The 20,168-nt window shown below is 46.6% G+C and overlaps 5 non-coding genes and 35 pseudogenes across 5 annotated transcripts; all 40 read right to left on the bottom strand.

The window, feature by feature from the left end:
- Positions 1-176: 176 nt before the first annotated feature.
- On the bottom strand, positions 177-295 carry LOC148263737 (5S ribosomal RNA; annotated as a pseudogene).
- Positions 296-500: 205 nt separating this feature from the next.
- On the bottom strand, positions 501-619 carry LOC148263736 (5S ribosomal RNA; annotated as a pseudogene).
- A 205-nt stretch (positions 620-824) lies between these two features.
- Positions 825-943, bottom strand: LOC148263735 (5S ribosomal RNA; annotated as a pseudogene).
- A 204-nt stretch (positions 944-1,147) lies between these two features.
- On the bottom strand, positions 1,148-1,266 carry LOC148263734 (5S ribosomal RNA; annotated as a pseudogene).
- Positions 1,267-1,829: 563 nt separating this feature from the next.
- LOC148263733 (5S ribosomal RNA) lies at positions 1,830-1,948 on the bottom strand (annotated as a pseudogene).
- A 207-nt stretch (positions 1,949-2,155) lies between these two features.
- Positions 2,156-2,274, bottom strand: LOC148263732 (5S ribosomal RNA; annotated as a pseudogene).
- Positions 2,275-2,478: 204 nt separating this feature from the next.
- Positions 2,479-2,596, bottom strand: LOC148263731 (5S ribosomal RNA; annotated as a pseudogene).
- Positions 2,597-3,141: 545 nt separating this feature from the next.
- Positions 3,142-3,260, bottom strand: LOC148263730 (5S ribosomal RNA; annotated as a pseudogene).
- Positions 3,261-3,465: 205 nt separating this feature from the next.
- LOC148263729 (5S ribosomal RNA) lies at positions 3,466-3,584 on the bottom strand (annotated as a pseudogene).
- Positions 3,585-4,138: 554 nt separating this feature from the next.
- LOC148263728 (5S ribosomal RNA) lies at positions 4,139-4,257 on the bottom strand (annotated as a pseudogene).
- A 559-nt stretch (positions 4,258-4,816) lies between these two features.
- Positions 4,817-4,935, bottom strand: LOC148263727 (5S ribosomal RNA). Its single transcript, XR_015821176.1, has one exon. It is a non-coding gene; the product is annotated as a 5S ribosomal RNA (ribosomal RNA).
- A 546-nt stretch (positions 4,936-5,481) lies between these two features.
- LOC148263726 (5S ribosomal RNA) lies at positions 5,482-5,599 on the bottom strand (annotated as a pseudogene).
- A 206-nt stretch (positions 5,600-5,805) lies between these two features.
- Positions 5,806-5,924, bottom strand: LOC148263725 (5S ribosomal RNA; annotated as a pseudogene).
- A 209-nt stretch (positions 5,925-6,133) lies between these two features.
- LOC148263724 (5S ribosomal RNA) lies at positions 6,134-6,252 on the bottom strand (annotated as a pseudogene).
- A 560-nt stretch (positions 6,253-6,812) lies between these two features.
- LOC148263723 (5S ribosomal RNA) lies at positions 6,813-6,931 on the bottom strand (annotated as a pseudogene).
- Positions 6,932-7,138: 207 nt separating this feature from the next.
- On the bottom strand, positions 7,139-7,257 carry LOC148263722 (5S ribosomal RNA). Its single transcript, XR_015820565.1, has one exon. It is a non-coding gene; the product is annotated as a 5S ribosomal RNA (ribosomal RNA).
- Positions 7,258-7,730: 473 nt separating this feature from the next.
- LOC148263721 (5S ribosomal RNA) lies at positions 7,731-7,849 on the bottom strand (annotated as a pseudogene).
- A 531-nt stretch (positions 7,850-8,380) lies between these two features.
- LOC148263720 (5S ribosomal RNA) lies at positions 8,381-8,498 on the bottom strand (annotated as a pseudogene).
- Positions 8,499-9,061: 563 nt separating this feature from the next.
- On the bottom strand, positions 9,062-9,180 carry LOC148263719 (5S ribosomal RNA). The gene has a single exon (XR_015820574.1). It is a non-coding gene; the product is annotated as a 5S ribosomal RNA (ribosomal RNA).
- A 209-nt stretch (positions 9,181-9,389) lies between these two features.
- LOC148263718 (5S ribosomal RNA) lies at positions 9,390-9,508 on the bottom strand (annotated as a pseudogene).
- Positions 9,509-10,072: 564 nt separating this feature from the next.
- LOC148263717 (5S ribosomal RNA) lies at positions 10,073-10,191 on the bottom strand (annotated as a pseudogene).
- Positions 10,192-10,400: 209 nt separating this feature from the next.
- LOC148263716 (5S ribosomal RNA) lies at positions 10,401-10,519 on the bottom strand (annotated as a pseudogene).
- Positions 10,520-11,083: 564 nt separating this feature from the next.
- LOC148263715 (5S ribosomal RNA) lies at positions 11,084-11,202 on the bottom strand (annotated as a pseudogene).
- Positions 11,203-11,436: 234 nt separating this feature from the next.
- Positions 11,437-11,555, bottom strand: LOC148263714 (5S ribosomal RNA; annotated as a pseudogene).
- Positions 11,556-12,113: 558 nt separating this feature from the next.
- On the bottom strand, positions 12,114-12,232 carry LOC148263713 (5S ribosomal RNA; annotated as a pseudogene).
- A 209-nt stretch (positions 12,233-12,441) lies between these two features.
- Positions 12,442-12,560, bottom strand: LOC148263712 (5S ribosomal RNA; annotated as a pseudogene).
- Positions 12,561-12,763: 203 nt separating this feature from the next.
- LOC148263711 (5S ribosomal RNA) lies at positions 12,764-12,882 on the bottom strand (annotated as a pseudogene).
- A 205-nt stretch (positions 12,883-13,087) lies between these two features.
- Positions 13,088-13,206, bottom strand: LOC148263710 (5S ribosomal RNA; annotated as a pseudogene).
- Positions 13,207-13,767: 561 nt separating this feature from the next.
- On the bottom strand, positions 13,768-13,886 carry LOC148263709 (5S ribosomal RNA; annotated as a pseudogene).
- A 512-nt stretch (positions 13,887-14,398) lies between these two features.
- LOC148263708 (5S ribosomal RNA) lies at positions 14,399-14,517 on the bottom strand (annotated as a pseudogene).
- A 205-nt stretch (positions 14,518-14,722) lies between these two features.
- Positions 14,723-14,841, bottom strand: LOC148263707 (5S ribosomal RNA). The gene has a single exon (XR_015819825.1). It is a non-coding gene; the product is annotated as a 5S ribosomal RNA (ribosomal RNA).
- A 201-nt stretch (positions 14,842-15,042) lies between these two features.
- LOC148263706 (5S ribosomal RNA) lies at positions 15,043-15,161 on the bottom strand (annotated as a pseudogene).
- A 334-nt stretch (positions 15,162-15,495) lies between these two features.
- Positions 15,496-15,614, bottom strand: LOC148263705 (5S ribosomal RNA; annotated as a pseudogene).
- Positions 15,615-15,819: 205 nt separating this feature from the next.
- Positions 15,820-15,937, bottom strand: LOC148263704 (5S ribosomal RNA; annotated as a pseudogene).
- A 559-nt stretch (positions 15,938-16,496) lies between these two features.
- Positions 16,497-16,615, bottom strand: LOC148263703 (5S ribosomal RNA). The gene has a single exon (XR_015820480.1). It is a non-coding gene; the product is annotated as a 5S ribosomal RNA (ribosomal RNA).
- A 560-nt stretch (positions 16,616-17,175) lies between these two features.
- LOC148263702 (5S ribosomal RNA) lies at positions 17,176-17,293 on the bottom strand (annotated as a pseudogene).
- Positions 17,294-17,852: 559 nt separating this feature from the next.
- LOC148263701 (5S ribosomal RNA) lies at positions 17,853-17,971 on the bottom strand (annotated as a pseudogene).
- Positions 17,972-18,531: 560 nt separating this feature from the next.
- LOC148263700 (5S ribosomal RNA) lies at positions 18,532-18,650 on the bottom strand (annotated as a pseudogene).
- Positions 18,651-19,212: 562 nt separating this feature from the next.
- LOC148263699 (5S ribosomal RNA) lies at positions 19,213-19,331 on the bottom strand (annotated as a pseudogene).
- A 209-nt stretch (positions 19,332-19,540) lies between these two features.
- LOC148263698 (5S ribosomal RNA) lies at positions 19,541-19,659 on the bottom strand (annotated as a pseudogene).
- Between the last annotated feature and the right edge of the window lie 509 nt (positions 19,660-20,168).

Genomic DNA, 20,168 nt, shown 5'->3' with positions numbered 1-20,168 from the left:
CTCCTTCTTCCCTACCCCCCTCCCATCATTTGTTTCCTTGTGCGTTCACACTGCACCTCTCCTTCTCATTCCAATATCGATTAAAATGCCCCTGATTCTTGACTCACATTTGCGTATAAACCAGCGGACCATAGTTTCAGTCGCGCGTAACGTCGAACAACCCGTCTGAAAAAAAATTGTTGCGATACGAGGACTTCCCAAGAGGTCACACATCCGTGTACTACTCTCGCCCAAACACACTTCATTGCGGAGTTCTGATGGGATCCGGTGCATTAGTGCTGGTATGATCGCACCTGTTTAATTTTGCGCTGCAAATACATAAACTCATTCGCCTTTCTTCCCCCTCCCATCATTCGTTTCCTTGTGCGTGCGCACTGCACCTCCCGTTCTCGTTCTAATATCAAGTAAAATGCTACACCGCAGTGACTCACATTTGCGAATAAACCTGAGGACCATAATTCAAGTCGCACGTAACGTTGAAAGAATCATCTGCAAAAAAATGGGTGCAACAGGAGGACTTCCCAAGTGGTCACCCATCCGAGTACTACTCTCGCCCAAACACACTTAACTGCGGAGTTATGATGGGATCTGTTACATTAGTGCTGGTATGATCGCACCTGATTAATTTCGCGCTGCAAATACATAAACTCCTTCTCCTTTCTTCCCCCTCCCGTCATTTGTTTCCTTGTGTGTGCACTCTGCATCTCTCTTTCTCGTTCTAATATCAAGTAATATGCCCCGGCACCGTGACTCACCTTTGCAAATGAACCAGCGGTTTATAATTCCATTCGCGCCTAACGTCGAACAACCCATCAGAAAAAAAATAGGTGCAAGATGAGGGCTTCCCAAGTGGTCACCCATCCGAGTACTACTCTCGCCCAAGCACACCTAACTGCGGAGTTCTGATGGGATCCGAGGCTTTAATGCTGGTAAGATCGCACCTGTTTAATTTCGTGCTGAAAATACATACACTCCTTCTTCCCTCCCCCCTTCCCATCATTTGTTTCCTTGTGCGTTCACACTGCACCTCTCATTCTCGTTCTAATATCGATTAAAATGCCCCTGATTCTTGACTCACATTTGCGTATAAACCAGCAGACCATAGTTCCAGTCGCGCGTAACGTCGAACGACCCATCTGAAAAAAAATTGGTGCGACACGAGGACTTTCCAGGTGGTCACTAATCCGAGTACGACTCTCGCCCAAGCACACTTAACTGCAGAGTTCTGATGGGATCCAGTGCATTAGTACTGGTATGATCGCACCCGTTTAATTCTACGCTGCAAATACATAAACTCCTTCTCCTTTCTTCCCCCTACCGTCATTTGTTTCCATGTGCGTGCGCATTGCACCTCCCGTGCTCGTTCTAATATTAATTAAAATACTACGGTGCCGTGACTCACATTTGCGAATAAACCTGAGGACCATAATTCAAGTCGCGCGTATCGTCGAAAGAATCATCTGCAAAAAAATGGGTGAAACACGAGGACTTCCTAAGAAAATGGGTGAAATATAAGGACTTCGCAGGAGGTCACCCATCCTAGTGCTACTCTCGCCCAAGAACCCTTAACTTGCGGAGTTCTGATAGAATCCATTGCATTGGTGCTGGTATGATTGCTCATGTTTTATTCTGCGCTGCAAATACATACACTTTTTCTCCCTATATCTCCCCCTCCCGTCATTTGTTTCCTTGTGCGTGCACTCTGCATCTCTCATTCTCGTTCTAATATCGATTAAAATGCCCCTGCTTCTTGACTCACATTTGCGTATAAACCAGTGGACCCTAGTTCCAGTCGCGCGTAACGTCAAACGACCCGTCTGAAAAAAAAATTAATGCGACACGAGGACTTCCCAAGAGGTCACCCATACGAGTACTACTCTCGCCAAAGCACACTTAACTGCGGAGTTCTGATGGGATCCGGTACATTAGTGCTGGTATGATCGCACCTGTTTAATTTCGCGCTGCAAATACATAAACTCCTTCTCCTTTCTTCTCCCTCCCGTCATTTGTTTCCTTATGCGTGCGCACTGCACCTTTCGTTCTCGTTCAAATATCAAGTAAAATACCACGGCGCCGTGACTCACATTTGTGAATAAATCTGCGGACCATAATTAAAGTCGCGCGTAACATCGAACGGCACATCTGAAAAAAAAAAAGGGTGAAACACGAGAACTTCCCAGGAGGTAACCCATCATTGTACTACTTTCGCCAAAGCACAGTTAACTGCGGAGTTCTAATGGGATCCGGTGCATTTGTGCTGGTGTGACCGCACTTGTTTAATTTGGTGCTGAAAATACATACACTCCTTCTTCCCTCCCCCCCTCCCATCATTTGTTTCCTTGTGCGTTCACACTACACATCTCCTTCTCGTTCTAATATAGATTAAAATGCCCCTAATTTTTGACTCACATTTGCGTATAAACAAGCGGACCATAGTTCCAGTCGCTCGTAACGTCGAACGATCCATCTGAAAAAAAATTGTTGCGATACGAGGACTTCCCAAGAGGTCACCCATCCAAGTACTACTCTTGTCCAAGCACACTTAACTGCAGAGTTCTGATAGGATCCAGTGCATTAGTGCTGGTATGATGCCACTTGTTTAATTTTGCGCTTCAAATACATACACTCCTTCTCTTTTCTTCGTCCTCCCGTCATTTGTTTCCTTGTGCGTGCGCACTGCACCTCCCGTACTCGTTCAAATATCAAGTAAAATGCCACGGTGCCGTGACTCACATTTGCGAATAAACCTGCGGACCATAAATCAAGTCGCGAGTAACGTCGAAAGATGGGTGCAACACGAGGACCTCCCAAGAAAATGGGTGAAATATAAGGACTTCGCAGGAGGTCAGCCATCCGAGTACTTTTCTCGCCCAAGCACCCTTAACTGCGGAGTTCTGATAGAATCCGTTGCATTAGTGCTGGTATGATCCCTCATGTTTCATTCTGCACTGCAAATACATACACTCTTTCTCCTCCCATCCCTCCTCCCGTCATTTGTTTCCTTGTGCGTGCACTCTGCATCTCTCTTTCTCGTTCTAATATCAAGGAATATGCCCCGGCACCGTGACTCACCTTTGCAAATGAACAAGCGGTTTATAATTCCATTCGCGAGTAACGTCGAACAACCCATCCGAAAAAAAATTGGTGCAACACGAGGGCTTCCCAAGTGGCCACCCATCCAAGTACTACTCTTGCCCAGGCACACTTAACTGCGGAGTTCTGATGGGATCCGAAGCTTTAGTGCTGGTATGATCGCACTTGTTTAATTTCGCACTGCAAATACATACACTCCTTCTCCTTTCTTCCCTCTCCCGTCATTTGTTTCCTTGTGCGTTCACACTTCACCTCTCATTCTTATTCTAATATCGATTAAAATGCCCCTGCTTCTTGACTCACATTTGCGTATAAACCAGCGGACCCTAGTTCCAGACGTGCGTAACGTCGAACGACCCGTCTGAAAAAAAATTGGTGCGACACGAGTACTTCCCAGGAGGTCACCCATCCGAGTACTAATCTCGCCCAAGCACACTTAACTGCGGAGTTCTGATAGGTTCCGGTGCATTAGTGCTGGTATGATCGCCCCTATTTAATTTCGCGCTGCAAATACATAAACTCATTCCCCTTTCTTCCCCCTCCCGTCATTTGTTTCCTTGTGCGTGCGCACTGCACCTCCCGTTCTCGCTCTAATATCAAGTAAAATGTCACGGCACCGTGACTAACATTTGCGAATAAACCTGAGGACCATAATTCAAGTCGCGCGTAACGTCGAAAGAATCATTTGCAAAAAAATGGGTGCAACACGAGGACTTCACAAGAAAATGGGTGAAATATAAGGAATTCGCAGGAGGTAACCCATGCTAGTACTACTCTCGCCACAGCACCCTTACCTACGGAGTTCTGATAGAATCCGTTGCATCTGGTATGATCGAACCTGTTTCATTTCGTGCTGAAAATACATACACTCCTTCTCCTTGCCTCCCCCTCCCATCAATTGTTTCCTTGTGCGTTCACACTGCACCTCTTCTTCTCGTTCTAATATCGATTAAAATTCCCCTGCTTCTTGACTCACATTTGCTTATAAACCAGCGGACCCTAGTTCCAGTCGCGCGTAACGTCGAACGACCCGTCTGAAAAAAAATTGGTGCGACACGAGGACTTCCCAGGAGGTCACCCATCCGAGTACTACTCTCGCCCAAGAATACTTAACTGCGGAGTTCTGATGGGATCCGGTGCATTAGTGCTGGTATGATCGCACCCGTTTAATTCCGCGCTGCAAATACATAAATTCCTTCTCATTTCTTCCCCCTCCCGTCATTTGTTTCCTTGTGCGTGCGCACTGCACCTCCCGTTCTCGTTCTAATATCAAGTAAAATGTCACGGCACCGTGACTCACATTTGCGAATAAACCTGAGGACCATAATTCAAGTCGCGCATAACGTTGAAAGAATCATTTGCAAAAAAATGGGTGCAACACGAGGACTGCACAAGAAAATGGGTGAAATATAAGGACTTCGCAGGAGGTAACCCATGTTAGTACTACTCTCGCCAAAGCACCCTTACCTATGGAGTTCTGATACAATCCGTTGTATTAGTGCTGGTATGATCGCACCTGTTTCATTTCGTGTTGAAAATACATACACTCCTTCTCCTTCCCTCCCCCTCCCATCAATTGTTTCCTTGTGCGTTCACACTGCACCTCTTCTTCTCGTTCTAATATCGATTAAAATGCCCCTGCTTCTTGACTTACATTTGCGTATAAACCAGCGGACCCTAGTTCCAGTCGCGCGTAACGTCGAACGACCCGTCTGAAAAAAAATTGGTGCGACACGAGGACTTCCCAGGAGGTCACCCATCCGAGTACTACTCTCACCCAAGCACACTTAACTGCGGAGTTCTGATGGGATCCGGTGCATTAGTGCTGGTATGATCGCACCCTTTTAATTCCCCGCTGCAGATACATAAATTCCTTCTCGTTTTTTCCCCAGCCCGTCATTTGTTTCCTTGTGCGTGCGCACTGCACCTCCCGTTCTCGTTCTAATATCAAGTAAAATGTCTCGGCACCGTGACTCACATTTGCGAATAAACCTGAGGACCATAATTCAAGTCGCGCGTAACGTCGAAAGAATCATCTGCAAAAAAATGGGTGCAACACGAGGACTTCACAAGAAAATGGGTGAAATATAAGGACTTCGCAGGAGGTAACCCATGCTAGTACTACTCTCGCCAAAGCACCCTTACCTACGGAGTTCAGATAGAATCCGTTGCATTAGTGCTGGTATGATCGCACCTGTTTCATTTCGTGTTGAAAATACATACACTCCTTCTTCTTCCCTCCCCCTCCCATCAATTATTTGCTTGTGCGTTCACATTGCACCTCTCCTTCTCGTTCTAATATCGATTAAAATGCCCCTGCTTCTTGACTCACATTTGCGTATAAACCAGCGGACTCTAGTTCCAGTCGAACGACCCATCTGAAAAAAATTGTTGCGATACGAGGACTTCCCAAGAGGTCACCCATCCGAGTACTACTCTCGCCCAAGCACACTTAACTACAGAGTTCTGATGGGATCCAGTGCATTAGTGCTGGTATGATGCCTCTTGTTTAATTTTGCGCTTCAAATACATACACTCCTTCTCTTTTCTTCCTCATCCCGTCATTTATTTCCTTGTGCGTGCGCACTGCACCTCCCGTACTCGTTCAAATATCAAGTAAAATGCCCCTGCTTCTTGACTCACATTTGCTTATAAACCAGCGGACCCTAGTTCCAGTCGCGCGTAACGTCGAACGACCCGTCTGAAAAAAAATTGGTGCGACACGAGGACTTCCCAGGAGGTCACCCATCCGAGTACAACTCTCGCCCAAGAACACTTAACTGCGGAGTTCTGATGGGATCCGGTGCATTAGTGTTGGTATGATCGCACCTGTTTAATTTTGCACTGCAAATACATAAACTCCTTCTCCTTTCTTCCCCCTTCCGTCATTTGTTTCCTTGTGCGTGCGCACTGCACCTCTCGTTCTCGTTTAAATATCAAGTAAAATGCCACGGCGCAGTGACTCACATTTGCGAATAAATCTGCGGACCATAATTAAAGTCGCGCGTAACGTCGAACGGCACATCTGAAAAAAAGAAAATGGGTGCAACACGAGAACTTCCTAGGAGGTAACCCATCATTGTACTACTTTCGCCAAAGCACACTTAACTGCGGAGTTCTGATGGGATCCGGTGCATTTGTGCTGGTATGATCGCACCCATTTAATTCCGCGCTGCAAATACATAAACTCCTTCTCCTTTCTTCCCCCTCCCATCATTTGTTTCCTTGTGCGCGCGAACTGCACCTCCCGTACTCGTTCAAATATCAAGTAAAATGTCACGGCGCCGTGACTCACATTTGCGAATAAACCTGCGAACCATAAATCAAGTCGCGCGTAACGTCGAAAGAATCATCTGCAAAAAGATGGGTGCAACACGAGGACCTCCTAAGAAAATGGGTGAAATATAAGGATTTCGCAGGAGGTCACCCATCTGAGTACTTTTCTCGCCCAAGCACCCTTAACTGCGGAGTTCTGATAGAATCCGTTGCATTAGTGCTTGTATGATCCCTCATGTTTCATTCTGCACTGCAAATACATACACTATTTCTCCTCCCATCCCCCCTCCCGTCATTTATTTCCTTGTGCGTGCACTCTTTTTCTCTCTTTCACGTTCTAATATCAAGTAATATGCCCCGGCACCGTGACTCACCTTTGCAAATGAACCAGCGGTTTATAATTCCATTCGCGCGTAACGTCGAACAACCCATCCGAAAAAAAATTGGTGCAACACGAGGGCTTCCCAAGTTGTCACCCATCCGAGTACTACTCTCGCCCAAGCACACTTAAGTGCGGAGTTCTGATGGGATCCGGGGCTTTAGTGCTGGTATGATCGCACCTGTTTAATTTCGCGATGCAAATACATACACTCCTTCTCCTTTCTTCCCCCTCCGGTCATTTGTTTCCTTGTGCGTTCACACTTCACCTCTTCTTCTTGTTCTAATATCGATTAAAATGCCCCTGCTTCTTGACTCACATTTGCGTATAAACAAGTGGACCCTAGTTCCAGTCGCGCGTAACTTCGAACGATCCGTCTGAAAAAAAAAATTAGTGCGACACGAGGACTTCCCAGGAGGACACCCATCCGAGTACTACTCTCGCCCAAGAACACTTAACTGCGGAGTTCTGATGGGATCCGGTGCATTAGTGCTGGTATGATCGCACCTGTTTAATTTCGCGCTACAAATACATAAACTCCTTCTCCTTTCTTCCCCCTCCCGTCATTTGTTTCCTTGTGCGTGCGCACTGCACCTCCCGTTCTCGTTCTAATATCAAGAAAATGCTACAGCGCCGTGACTCACATTTGCGAATAAACCTGAGGACTATAATTCAAGTCGCGCGTAACGTCGAAAGAATCATCTGCAAAAAAATGGGTGCAACACGAGGACTTCACAAGAAAATGGGTGAAATATAAGGACTTCGCAGGAGGTAACCCATGCTAGTACTACTCTCGCCCAAGCACCCTTACCTACGGAGTTCTGATAGAATCTGATGCATTAGTGCTAGTATGACCGCACCTGTTTAATTCTGAAAATACATACACTCCTTCTTCCCTCCCCCCCTCACATTTGCGAATAAATCTACGGATCATAATTAAAGTAGCGCGTAACATCGAACGGCACATCTGGAAAAAAGAAAATGGGTGCAACACGAGAACTTCCCAGGAGGTAACCCATCATTGTACTACTTTCGCCAAAGCACACTTAACTGCGGAGTTCTGATGGGATCCGGTGCATTTGTGCTGGTGTGACCGCACCTGTTTAATTTCGTGCTGAAAATACATACACTCCTTCTTCCTTCCCCCCCTCCCATCATTTGTTTCCTTGTGCGTTCACACTGCACCTCTCCTTCTCGTTCTAATATCGATTAAAATGCCCTTGATTCTTGACTCACATTTGCGTATAAACCAGCGGACCATAGTTCCAGTCGCGCCTAACGTCGAACGACCCATCTGAAAAAAAAATTGTTGCGATACGAGGACTTCCCAAGAGGTCACCCATCCGAGTACTACTCTCGACCAAGCACACTTAACTGCAGAGTTAAGATGGGATCCAGTGCATTAGTGCTGGTATGATGCCACTTATTTAATTTTGCGCTTCAAATACATACACTCCTTCTCTTTTCTTCCTCCTCCCGTCATTTGTTTCCTTGTGCGTGCGCACTGCACCTCACGTACTCGTTCCAATATCAAATAAAATGCCACGGCGCCGTGACTCACATTTGCGAATAAACCTGCGGACCATAAATCATGTCGCGCGTAACGTCGAACGACCCGTCTAAAAAAAAAAATTAGTGCGACACGAGGACTTCCCAAGAGGTCACCCATCCGAGGACTACTCTCGCCCAAGCACACTTAACTGCAAGTTCTGATGGGATCCGGTGCATTAGTGCTGGTATGATCCCACTTGTTTAATTTCGCGCTGCAAATACATAAACTCCTTCTCCTTTCTTCCCCCTCCCGTCATTTGTTTCCTTGTGCGGGCAAACTGCACCTCCCGTGCTCGTTCTAATATAAAGTAAAATGCTATGATGCCATGACTCACATTTGCGAATAAACCTGAGGACCATAATTCAAGTCGCGCGTATCGTCGAAAGAATCATCTGCAAAAAAATGGGTGCAACACGAGGACTTCCTAAGAAAATGGGTGAAATATAAGGACTTCGCAGGAGGTCACCCATCCTAGTGCTTCTCTCGCCCAAGCACCCTTAACCTGCGGAGTTCTGATAGAATCCGTTGCATTGGTGCTGATATGATTGCTCATGTTTCATTCTGCGCTGCAAATACATACACTTTTTCTCCCTCCATCCCCCCTCCCGTCATTTGTTTCCTTGTGCGTGCACTCTGCATCTCTCCTTCTTGTTCTAATATCGATTAAAATGCCCCTGCTTCTTGACTCACATTTGCTTATAAACAAGTGGACCCTAGTTCCAATCGTGCGTAACGTCGAACGACCCGTCTGAAAAAAAAAATTAGTGCGACACGAGGACTTCCCAAGAGGACACCCATCCGAGTACTACTCCCGCCCAAGAACACTTAACTGCGGAGTTCTGATGGGATCCGGTGCATTAGTGCTGGTATGATCGCACCTGTTTAATTTTGCGCTGCAAATACATAAACTCCTTCTCCTTTCTTCCCCCTTCCGTCATTTGTTTCCTTGTGCGTGCGCACTGCACCTCTCGTTCTCGTTTAAATATCAAGTAAAATGCCACGGCGCAGTGACTCACATTTGCGAATAAATCTGCGGACCATAATTAAAGTCGCGCGTAACGTCGAACGGCACATCTGAAAAAAAGAAAATGGGTGCAACACGAGAACTTCCTAGGAGGTAACCCATCATTGTACTACTTTCGCCAAAGCACACTTAACTGCGGAGTTCTGATGGGATCCGGTGCATTTGTGCTGGTATGATCGCACCCATTTAATTCCGCGCTGCAAATACATAAACTCCTTCTCCTTTGTTCCCCCTCCCATCATTTGTTTCCTTGTGCGCGCGAACTGCACCTCCCGTGCTCGTTCTAATATCAAGTAAAATGCTACGGTGCCGTGACTCACATTTGCGAATAAACCTGAGGACCATAATTCAAGTCGCACGTATAGTCAAAAGAATCATCTGCAAAAAAATAGGTGCAACACGAGGACTTCCTAAGAAAATGGGTGAAATATAAGGACTTCGCCGGAGGTCACCCATCCTAGTGCTACTCTCACCCAAGCACCCTTAACTTGTGGAGTTCTGATAGAATCCGTTGCATTGGTGCTGGTATGATTGCTCATGTTTCATTCTGCGCTGCAAATACATACACTTTTTCTCCCTCCATCCCCCCTCCCGTCATTTGTTTCCTTGTGCGTGCACTCTGCATCTCTCTTTCTCGTTCTAATATCGATTAAAATGCCCCTGCTTCTTGACTCACATTTGCGTATAAACCAGTGGACCCTAGTTCCAGTCGCGCGTAACGTCGAATGACCCGTCTGAAAAAAAAAAATTAGTGCGACACAAGGACTTCCCAGGAGGTCACCCATTCGAGTACAACTCTCGCCCAAGCACACTTAACTGCGGAGTTCTGATGGGATCCGGTGCATTAGTGCTGGTATGATCGAATCTGTTTAATTTCGCGCTGCAAATACATAAACTCCTTCTCCTTTCTTCCCCCTCCCGTCATTTGTTTCCTTGTGCGTGCGCACTGCACCTCTCGTTCTCGTTCAAATATCAAGTAAAATGCCACGGCGCCGTGACTCATATTTGTGAATAAATCTGCGGACAATAATTAAAGTCGCGCGTAACGTCGAACGACACATTTGAAAAAAAGAAAATGGGTGTAACACGAGGGCTTCCCAGGAGGTCACCCATCCGAATACTACTCTCGCCCAAGCGCACTTAACTGCGGAGTTCTGATGGGATCCGTTGCATTAGTGCTGGTATGATTGCACCCGTTTAATTTCGCGCTGCAAATACATAAACTCCTTCTCCTTTCTTCTCCCTCCCGTCATTTGTTTCCTTGTGCGTGCGCACTGCACCTCCCGTTCTCGTTCGAATATCAAGTAAAATGCTACAGTGCCGTGACTCACATTTGCGAATAAGCCTGAGGACCATAATTCAAGTCGTGCGTATCGTCGAAAGAATCATCTACAAAAAAATGGGTGCAACACGAGGACTTCCTAAGAAAATTGGTGAAATATAAGGACTTCGCAGGAGGTCACCCATCCTAGTGCTACTCTCGCCCAAGCACCCTTAACTTGTGGAGTTCTGATAGAATCCGTTGCATTGGCGCTGTTATGATTGCTCATGTTTCATTCTGCGCTGCAAATACATAAACTTTTTCTCCCTCCATGCCCCCTCCCGTCATTTGTTTCCTTGTGCGTGCACTCTGCATCTCTCCTTCTCGCTCTAATATTAATTAAAATGCCCCTGCTTCTTGACTCACATTTGCGTTTAAACCAGCGGACCCTAGTTCCAGTCGCGCGTATCGTCGAACGACCTGTCTGAAAAAAAAAATTTAGTGCAACACGAGGACTTCCCAGGAGGTCAACCATCTGAGTACTACTCTCGCCCAAGCACACTTAACTGCGGAGTTCTGATTGGATCCGGTGCATTAATGCTGGTATGATCGCACCTATTTAATTTCGCGCTGTAAATACATAAACTCCTTCCCCTTTCTTCCCCCTCCCGTCATTTGTTTCCTTGTGCGTGCGCATTGCACCTCTCCTTGTGCGTGCGCATTGCACCTCTCGTTCTCGTTTAAATATCAAGTAAAATGCCACGGCGCCGTGACTCACATTTGCGAATAAATCTGCGGACCATAATTAAAGTCGTGCGTAACGTCGAACGGCACATCTTAAAAAAAGAAAAGGGGTGTAACACGAGAACTTCCCAGGAGGTCACCCATCCGAGTACTACTCTCCCCCAAGCACACTAAACTGCGGAGTTCTGATGGGATCCGGTGCATTAGTGCTGGTATGATTGCACCCGTTTAATTTCGCGCTGCAAATACATAAACTCCTTCTCCTTTCTTCCCCCTCCCGTCATTTGTTTCCTTGTGCGTGCGCACTGCACCTCCCGTGCTCGTTCTAATATCAAGTAAAATGCTACGGTGCCATGACTCACATTTGCGAATAAACCTGAGGACCATCAAGTTGCGCGTAACGTCGAAAGAATCATCTGTAAAAAAATGGGTGCAACCCAAGGACTTTCTAAGAAAATAGGTGAAATATAAGGACTTCGCATGAGGTCACCCATCCTAGTGCTACTCTCGCCCAAGCACCCTTAACTTGCAGAGCTCTGATAGAATCCGTTGCATTGGTGCTGGTTTAATCGGTCATGTTTCATTCTGTGCTGCAAATACATACGCTATTTCTCCCTCCATCCCCTCTCCTGTCATTTGTTTCCTTGTGCGTGCACTATGCATCTCTCCTTCTCGTTCTAATATCAAGTAAAATGCCCTAGCATCGTGACTCACCTTTGCGAATGAACCAGCGGTTTATAATTCCATTCGCGCGTAACGTCGAACGACCCGTCTGAAAAAAAAGTTAGTGCGACACGAGGACTACCCATGAGGTCTCCAGTCCGAGTACTACTCTCGCCCAAGCACACTTATCTGCGGAGTTCTGATGGGATCCGGTGCATTAGTGCTGGTATGATCGCACCTGTTTAATTTCGCGCTGCAAATACATAAATTACTTCTTCTTTCTTCCCCCTCCCGTTATTTGTTTCCTTGTGCGTGCGCACTGCACCTCTCGTTCTCGTTCAAATATCAAGTAAAATGCTACGGCGCCGTGACTCACATTTGCGAATAAATCTGCGGACCGTAATTAAAGTCGCGCGTAACGTCGAACGGCACATCTGAAAAAAAGAAAATGGGTGCAACACGAGAACTTCCCTTGAGGTAACCCATCATTGTACTACTTTCGCCAAAGCACACTTAACTGCGGAGTTCTGATGGGATCCGGTGCATTTGTGCTGGTGTGATCGCACCTGTTTAATTTCGTGCTGAAAATACATACACTCCTTCTTCCCTCCCCCCCTTCCATCATTTGTTTCCTTGTGCGTTTACACTGCACCTCTCCTTCTCGTTCTAATATCGATTAAAATGCCGCAGATTCTTGACTCACATTTGCGTATAAACAAGCGGACCATAGTTCCAGTCGCGCGTAACGTCGAACGACCCATCTGAAAAAAATTGTTGCGATACGAGGACTTCCCAAGAGGTCACCCATCCGAGTACTACCATCACCCAAGCATACTTAACTACGGAGTTCTGATGGGATCCGGAGCTTTAGTGCTGGTATGATCGCACCTGTTTAATTTCGCGCTGCAAATACATACACTCCTTCTCCTTTCTTCCCCCTCCCGTCATTTGTTTCCTCGTGCGTTCACACTTCACCTCTCATTCTCGTTCTAATATCGATTAAAATGCCCCTGCTTCTTGACTCACATTTGCGTATAAACCAGCGGACCCTAGTTCCAGTCGCGCGTAACTTCGAACGACCCGTCTGAAAAAAAATTGATTCGACACGAGAACTTCCCAGGAGGTCACCTATCCGAGTACTACTCTCGCCCAAGCACACTTAACTGCGGAGTTCTGATGGGATCCGGTGCATTAGTGCTGGTATGATCACACCGGTTTAATTCTGCGCTGCAAATACATAAACTCCTTCTCTTTTCTTCCCCCTCCCGTCATTTGTTTCCTTGTGCGTGCGCACCGCACCTCCCGTGCTCGTTCTAATATCAAGTAAAATGCTACGGTGCCGTGACTCACATTTGCGAATAAACCTGAGGACCATAATTCAAGTTGCGCGTAACGTCGAAAGAATCATCTGCAAAAAAATGGGTGCAACACGAGGACTTCCTAAGAAAATAGGTGAAATATAAGGACTTCGCATGAGGTCACCCATCCTAGTGCTACTCTCACCCAAGCACCCTTTACTTGCGGAGTTCTGATAGAATCCGTTGCATTGGTGCTGGTATGATCGCTCATGTTTCATTCTGCGCTGCAAATACATACACTCTTTCTCCCTCCATCCCCTCTCCCGTTATTTGTTTCCTTGTGCGTGCACTCTGCTTCTCTCCTTCTCGTTCTAATATCAAGTAAAATGCCCTAGTATCGTGACTCACCTTTGCGAATGAACCAGCGGTTTATAATTGCATTCGCGCGTAACGTCGAACGACCCATCCGAAAAAAAATGGGTGCAACACGAGGACTTCCCAGGAGGTCACCAATCCGAGTACTACTCCCGCCCAAGCACACTTAACTGTTGAGTTCTGATGGGATACGGTGCATTAGTGCTGGTATGATGGCACCTATTTAATTTTGCGCTGCAAATAGTACACTCCTTCTCCTTTCTTCCCCTTCCCGTCATTTGTTTCCTTGTGCGTGTGCACTGCACCTCTCGTTCTCGTTTAAATATCAAGTAAAATGCCACGGCGCAGTGACTCACATTTTCGAATAAATCTGCGGACTATAATTAAAGTCGTGCGTAACGTCGAATGGCACATCTGAAAAAAAAATGGGTGCAACATGAGAACTTCCCAGTACTAATCTCGCCCAAGCACACTTAACTGCAGAGTTATGATGGGATCCGTTGCATTAGTGCTGGTATGATCGCATCCGTTTAATTTTGCGCTGCAAATACATAAACTCCTTCTCCTTTCTTACCCCTCCCGTCATTTGTTTCCTTATGCGTGCACACTGCACCTCCCGTGCTCGTTTTAATATCAAGTAAAATGTTATTACGCCGTGACTCACATTTGCGAATAAACCTGAGGACCAAAATTCAAGTCGCGCGTAACGTATAAAGAATCATCTGCAAAAAAATGGGTGCAACACGAGTACTTCCCAAGTGGTCACCCATCCGAGTACTACTCTCGCCCAAGCACACATAACTGCGGAGTTATAATGGGATCGGTTGCATTAGTGCTGGTACGATCACACCTGTTTAATTTCGCGCTGCAAATACATAAACTCCTTCTCCTTTCTTCCCCCTCCCGTCATTTGTTTCTTTGTGCGTGCACTCTGCATCTTTCTTTCTCGTTCTAATATCAAGTAATATGCCCCGGCACCGTGACTCACCTTTGCAAATGAACCAGTGGTTTATAAATCCATTTACGCGTAACGTCGAATAACCCATCCGAAAAAAAATAAGTGCACCACGAGGGCTTCCCAAGTGGTCACCCATCCGAGTACTACTCTCGCCCAAGCACACTTAACTGCGGAGTTCTGATGGGATCCGGAGCTTTAGTGCTGGTATGATCGCACCTATTTAATTTCGCACTGCAAATACATACACTCCTCCTTTCTTCCCCCTCCCGTCATTTGTTTCCTTGTGCGTTCACACTTCACCTCTCATTCTTGTTCTAATATCGATTAAAATGCCCCTGCTTATTGACTCACATTTGCGTATAAACCAGTGGACCCTAGTTCCAGACGCGCGTAACGTCGAGCGACCCGTCTGAAAAAAATTGGTACGACACGAGGACTTCCCAGGAGGTCACCCATCCGAGTACTAATCTCGCCCAAGCACACTTCACTGCAGAGTTCTGATGGGATCCGATGCATTAGTGCTGGTGTGATCGCACCTGTTTACTTGTTGCGATATGAGGACTTCCCAAGAGGTCACCCATCCGAGTACTACTATCGCCCAAGCACACTTAACTGCAGAGTTCTGACGGGATCCAGTGCATTATTGCTGGTATGATGCCACTTGTTTAATTTTGCGCTTCAAATACATACGCTCCTTCTCTTTTCTTCCTCCTCCCGTCATTTGTTTCCTTGTGCGTGCGAACTGCACCTCCCGTACTCGTTCTAATATCAAGTAAAATGCCACGACGCCATGACTCACATTTGCGAATAAACCTGCGGACCATAAATCAAGTCGCGCGTAACGTCGAAACAACCCATCCGAAAAAAAAAAATAGGTGTAACATGAGGGCTTCCCAGGTGGACACCCATCCGAGTACTACTCTCGCCCAAGCACACTTAACTGCGGAGTTCTGATGGGATCCGGAGCTTTAGTGCTGGTATGATCGCACCTGTTTAATTTCGCGCTGCAAATACATACACTCCTTCTCCTTTCTTCCCCCTCCCGTCATTTGTTTCCTTGTGCGTTCACACTTTACCTCTCATTCTCGTTCTAATTTCGATTAAAATGCCCCTGCTTCTCGACTCACATTTGCCTATAAACCAGCGGACCCTAGTTCCAGACGTGCGTAACGTCGAACGACCTGTCTGAAAAAAAATTGGTGCGACACGAGGACTTCCCAGGAGGTCAACCATCCGAGTACTAATCTCGCCAAACACACTTAACTGCGGAGTTCTGATGGGATCCGGGGCTTTAGTGCTGGTATGATCGCACCTGTTTAGTTTCGCGCTGCAAATACATACACTCCTTCTCCTTTCTTCCCCCTCCCGTCATTTGTTTCCATGTGCGTTCACACTTCACCTCTCATTCTCGTTCTAATATCGATTAAAATGCCCCTGCTTCTTGACTCACATTTGCGTATAAACCAGCGGACCCTAGTTCCAGACGAGCGTAACGTCAAACGACCCGTCTAAAAAAAAATTGGTGCGACACGAGGACTTCACAAGAAAATGGGTGAAATATAAGGACTTCGCAGGAGGTAACCCATGCTAGTACTACTCTCGCCCAAGCACCCTTTCCTACGGAGTTCTGATAGAATCTGTTGCATTAGTGCTGGTATGATCGCACCTGTTTCATTTCGTCCTGAAAATACATACACTCCTTCTCCTTCCCTCCCCCTCCCATAATTTGTTTGCTTGTGCGTTCACACTGCACCTCTCCTTCTCGTTCTAATATCGATTAAAATGCCCCTTCTTTTTTACTCACATTTGCGTATAAACCAGCGGACCCTAGTTCAAGTCGCGCGTAACGTCGAACGACCCGTCTAAAAAAAAATTGGTGCGACACGAGGACTTCCCAGGAGGTCACCCATCTGAGTACTACTCTCGCCCAAGCACACTTAACTGCGGAGTTCTGATGGGATCCGTTGCATTAGTGCTGGTATAATCGCACCCGTATAATTCAGCGCTGTAAAAACATAAACTCCTTCTCTTTTCTTCCCCCTCCCGTCATTTGTTTCCTTGTGCGTGCGCACTGCACCTCCTGTACTCGTTCTAATATCAAGTAAAATGCCACGGCGCCGTGACTCACATTTACGAATAAACCTGCGGACCATAATTCAAGTCGCGCGTAACGTCGAAAGAATCATCTGCAAAAAGATTGGTGCAACACGAGGACCTCCGAAGAAAATGGGTGAAATATAAGGACTTCGCAGGAGGTCACCCATCCGAGTACTTTTCTCGCCCAAGCACCCTTAACTGCGGAGTTCTGATAGAATCCGTTGCATTAGTGCTGGTATGATCCCTCATGTTTCATTCTGCACTGCAAATACATACACTCTTTCTCCTCCCATCCTCCCTCCCGTCATTTGTTTCCTTTTGCGTGCACTCTGCATCTCTCTTTCTCGTTCAAATATCATGTAATATGCCCCGGCACCGTGACTCACCTTTGCAAATGAACCTGCGGTTTATAATTCCATTCGCGCGTAACGTCGAACGACCCATCCGAAAAAAAATAAGTGCAACACGAGGGCTACCCAGGTGGACACCCATCCGAGTACTATCTCGCCCGAGCACACTTAACTGTGGAGTTCTGATGGGATCCGGAGCTTTAGTGCTGGTATGATCACACCTGTTTAATTTCCCACTGCAAATACATACACTCCTTCTCCTTTCTTCCCCCTCCCGTCATTTGTTTCCTTGTGCGTTCACACTTCACCTCTCATTCTCGTTCTAATATCGATTAAAATGCCCCTGCTTCTTGACTCACATTTGCGTATAAACCAGCGGACCCTAGTTCCAGACGAGCATAACATCGAACGACCCGTCTAAAAAAAAATTAGTGCGACACGAGGACTTCACAAGAAAATGGGTGAAATATAAGGACTTCGCAGGAGTTAACCCATGCTAGTACTACTCTCGCCCAAGCACCCTTACCTACGGAGTTCTGATAGAATCTGTTGCATTAGTGCTGGCATGATCGCACCTGTTTCATTTCGTGCTGAAAATACATGCACTCCTTCTCCTTCCCTCCCCCTCCCATAATTTGTTTCCTTGTGCGTTCACACTGCGCCTCTCCTTCTCATTCTAATATTGATTAAAATGCCCCTTCTTTTTTACTCACATTTGCGTATAAACCAGCGGACCCTAGTTCAAGTCGCGCGAAACGTCGAACGACCTGTCTGAGAAAAAATTGTTGCGACACGAGGACTTCCCAGGAGATCACCCATCCGAGTACTACTCTCGCCGAAGCACACTTAACTACGGAGTTCTGATGGGATCCGGTGCATTAGTGCTGTTATGATCGTAACTGTTTAATTTCGCGCTGCAAATACATACACTCCTTCTCTTTTCTTCCCCCTCCTGTCATTTGTTTCCTTGTGCGTGCGCACTGCACCTCCCGTACTCGTTCTAATATCAAGTAAAATGCCACGACGCCGTGACTCACATTTGCGAATAAACCTGCGGACCATAAATCAAGTCGTGCGTAACGTCGAAAGAATCATCTGCAAAAAGATGGGTGCAACACGAGGACCTCCCAAGAAAATGGGTGAAATATAAGGACTTTGCAGGAGGTCACCCATCCGAGTACTTTTCTCGCCCAAGCACCCTTAACTGCGGAGTTCTGATAGAATCCGTTGCATTAGTGCTGGTATGATCCCTCATGTTTCATTCTGCACTGCAAATACACACACTCTTTCTCCTCCCATCCCCCCTCCCGTCATTTGTTTCCTTGTGCGTGCACTCTGCATCTCTTTTTCTCATTCTAATATCAAGTAATATGCCCCGGCACCGTGACTCACCTTTGCAAATGAACCAGCGGTTTATAATTCCATTCGCGCGTAACGTCGAACAACCCATCTGAAAAAAAATAGGTGCAACACGAGGGCTTCCCAAGTCGTCACACATCTGAGTACTGTGCTCGCCCAAGCACACTTAACTGCGGAGTTCTGATGGGAACCGGTGCATTAGTGCTGGTATGATCGCACCCGTATAATTCAGCGCTGCAAATACATAAACTCCTTCTCCTTTCTTCCCCCTCCCGTCATTTGTTTCCTTGTGCGTGCGCACTGCACCTCCCGTGCTCGTTCTAATATCAAGCAAAATGCTACGGTGCCGTGACTCACATTTAGGAATAAACCTGAGGACCATAATTCAAGTCGCGCGTATCGTCGAAAGAATCATCTGCAAAAAAATGGGTGCAACACGAGGACTTCCTAAGAAAATGGGTTAAATATAAGGACTTCGTAGGAGGTCACCCATGCTAGTGCTACTCTCGCCCAAGCACCCTTAACTTGCGGAGTTCTGATAGAATCCGTTGCATTGGTGCTGGTATGATGGCTCATGTTTCATTCTGCGCTGCAAATACATACACTTTTTCTCCCTCCATCCCCCCTCCCGTCATTTGTTTCCTTGTGCGTGCACTCTGCATCTCTCCTTCTCGTTCTAATATCGATTAAAATGCCCATGCTTCTTGACTCACATTTGCGTATAAACCAGTGGACCCTAGTTCCAGTCGCGCGTAACGTCGAACAACCCGTCTGAAAAAAAAATTAGTGCGACACGAGGACTTCCCAGGAGGTCACCCATCCGAGTACTACTCTCGCCAAAACACACTTAACTGCGGAGTTCTGATAGGATCCGGTGCATTAGTGCTGGTATGATCGCAACTGTTTAATTTCGCGCTGCAAATACATAAACTCCTTCTCCTTTCTTCCCCCTCCCGTCATTTCTTTCCTTGTGTGGTCGCACTGCACCTCTCGTTCTCGTTCAAATATCAAGTAAAATACCACGGTGCCGTGACTCACATTTGCGAATAAATCTGCGGACCATAATTAAAGTCGCGCGTAACGTCGAACGGCACATCTGTAAAAAAGAAAATGGGTGCAACACGAGGGCTTCCCAGGTGGTCAACCATCCGAGTACTACCCTCGCCCAAGCACACTTAACTGCAGAGTTTTGATGGGATTCGGAGCTTTAGTGCTGGTATGATCGCACCTGTTTAATTTCGCGCTGCAAATACATACACTCCTTCTCCTTTCTTCCCACTCCCGTCATTTGTTTCCTTGTGCGTTCACACTTCACCTCTCATTCTCGTTCTAATATCGATTAAAATGCCCCTGCTTCTTGACTCACATTTGCGTATAAACCAGCGGACCCTAGTTCCAGACGCGCGTAACGTCGAACGACCCGTCTGAAAAAAAATTGGTGCGACACGAGGACTTCACAAGAAAATGGGTGAAAAATAATGACTTAGCAGGAGGTAACCCATGCTAGTACTACTCTCGCCCAAGCACCCTTACCTACGGAGTTCTGATAGAATCCGTTGCATTAGTGCTGGTATGATCGCACCTGTTTCATTTCATGCTGAAAATACATGCACTCCTTCTCCTTCCCTCCCCCTCCCATCAATTGTTTCCTTGTGTGTTCACACTGCACCTCTCCTTCTCGTTCTAATATCGATTAAAATGCCCCTGCTTCTTGACTCACATTTGCGTATAAACCAACG

Source organism: Carica papaya, chromosome 5, assembly GCF_054855325.1.
Source record: "Carica papaya isolate Zhongbai chromosome 5, ASM5485532v1, whole genome shotgun sequence".
NCBI classification, from domain to species: Eukaryota; Viridiplantae; Streptophyta; class Magnoliopsida; order Brassicales; family Caricaceae; genus Carica; species Carica papaya.
The sequence above is the reverse complement of the archived record's forward strand: the minus strand, read 5'-3'. Positions and strand labels throughout refer to the sequence as shown.